Source organism: Antrostomus carolinensis, unplaced genomic scaffold (genome assembly GCF_000700745.2).
Source record: "Antrostomus carolinensis isolate BGI_N321 unplaced genomic scaffold, ASM70074v2 scaffold18180, whole genome shotgun sequence".
Lineage (NCBI taxonomy): Eukaryota > Metazoa > Chordata > Aves > Caprimulgiformes > Caprimulgidae > Antrostomus > Antrostomus carolinensis.
Genome location: NW_010286670.1, coordinates 30,640 through 33,084, shown reverse-complemented (window position 1 = coordinate 33,084; position 2,445 = coordinate 30,640).

The window sequence follows — 2,445 nt, the reverse complement described above, 5'->3', positions numbered from 1 at the left end:
CAGGCTGTAAAGCCAGAGTTAATTTTTCACAGCTGCTTTTAGACAGCAGCTCACTAGTGAGCTCTGAATCTTGTTTTGAAGACTGCTTCAAGGAGTTGTTTTAGCTATAGCGAGTTGGAAAGAGATTGGAAGGAAGTGGTGCAACTTTGTACCATGTTGTTGTTCCCTAAGTCCTAAAAAATGTAAGCAAATTTATCCTGAAGCCCTTTTATGGATTCATTTAAAGACAATCTGTTATTGCTCATATTCTTTTTAGTGGAGAAGAAGTTAGGAGGATGCAGCTAGTTTCAAATGTGGTTAGTTCAAAGGAAAAAAGTATTTGTAGTGCTTTTTGCAGACCCATTGCAAGTTTTTTGAATTTTAAGTGTTGCTGGGAGAAACCCAAGCAAAAGGAGAGATCTATAGTGGAGAAGAAACAATGACATTGGATAAGCAAGGTTATGTCAAATATTCCAGCTTCTCTGAAGAACAAGGAGAGGTACTGGAGAGCTGAACTTATTTACTGACCATTTGGTATGCTGGTGGTGTAACTACATAAATAACAGTAAACTCCAGAAGCTGGAAGGTAACTAATGGTTCTTTTTGTCTTCCTGGTTCTTGAGTCATTGTTGGCATCTGGATAAACTGTTTTAGTGAAAGCATCTAACTTTATGAAGAGAATCTTGTAAAATAAGAAAAAAAAAAAAAAAACAAAACCCCAAAAATCCACCTATAGGAGAATCAGTGCCCTATAGTCTAGGTTGTGCTGCAAAGTGGTTATATGTACAAAGTCCGGAGGTCATGTTTGGTTCTGTGAACCTGCCTCTTCGTCTAAATAATGTTACATCTGTTCATGTTTTTTTACAACTCTATCTCTGCAATTTAGCTACTTTTAATATACATGTTACATACTGGGTTATTCTGCTATATGCATATGAAATGTGGTTTGAACTCTCATACGTCTCAAACCCAGGCTTGTTTTTCTGTCAGAACTTAAACTATGCTTCTGGAGTAGTGTTAGAGATGTGCTAGTTTGGAAACCTCTCTCAGTGAATATTTCTGTTATTACACTTGAATTTCCTGCAGGATCTTAAAACAAACAAACAAAACCTATCTCTTACAAGTGGCTTTGGTCATGTTAGTTTCTGTCACTGGTCTGCTTGCTGAATTCCTTGTAGGAATAGTGTGTGATCACAGATCACTGCCAGGGTGTGTGCAGGTGCAATGTGACATGCCAGGTTATTTTCCACAGCGTATGTCGGGGCTGGCTGGCTTTCTTGGGGCTCACCCACTCCCAAGCCTCTGACCGTTGTCAGAGGAGGAGGGAGGTGGCTGCATTCAGTGTGAGGTAGAGGGTGAAGGTAGCTCAGGAATACTGAAAAGGAAGGAGAGGGAGTTTTCTTTCCCAGTTCTTTCATCTGTTGATGATGAGTTGGGTAACTTCTTCGCAAGGTAGCTCGTGAGTAGTCAGTCAGCCCTTGAAACATCTCCTGCCCACTGGGAAGATTTTACCCAGCCTGAGCTGTCATTCTTCATTCCAGCACAAGCTTCTGAGCGGGGATCATGGATGCTCTTGGGTTTTTTTTTTGGTGAGGAGTGCATTGCTCCATCTGTGGTCTTTAGAGGGCTCTCAGGAATCATCTGATGAGGCATGACAAGAGCTCTGGAGCTTTTGTCTTCCTGGAAAGAGCCCACTAAAGCTGAGGGAAAATGTGGTCTGTTTCTCTGGAAATTGGCTGAGGCCTTAAAAGGAAAACTTATTGAAATAGTTAAAATGCTATTCTGTCACTCATCCTTTACTTCTGAAGCTTGAGGCTCTTGCCTAAGGCCAATCTTCCAGAGGAGTGGAATACAACTGACTTGAAAGTTTATATCTCATCTCTGGCACACGGAGCTGCAGGTGCTCTGTCTACCTGCCAGTTAGCAGCATGGTTGCTAATAACATGCTGCACGTGCCTGTTATTAAATGAAAACCCATGTGTAGTTAGTATGCAAACAAGCGTAGGCTTGTCCACAAAAGAGCACTTTACAGCTTCATCATCTCCAGATTCTCCATTGATGCATCAGGCCCTCCTAGGAGCAGAGTGAAATGCCAAAATTCCTCATGTGGAAATGTGCAGAAAGGACTCTCGACTGTTTCTTGGCTCTTGGGTACAGTAGAGGAACATGTTTCTCCTCATCAGAGCACAAGCATCACCTTCAGTAAAAGTTCTGAATTACCCAGACTTCTTGTAGGAAGAGCTGCAAATGGGGTTTTTGTTCTCAATTTAAGTTCTGCTTGTTATTTCTTCTAAACAGGTGGTGATCGAAATGCCACTGTTGCCATTTTGCTGTGCTGTTTTTGGCAGTGAAATGCTGCTCAAAGCAAAAGCACCTCCAGAGACGGAGGTGGAGGAGGAGTGAGACCCACACGAGACTTTTCAGTCTTTCATTTTCATAATCTCTTGGGTGGTGTTTTCTCTACAG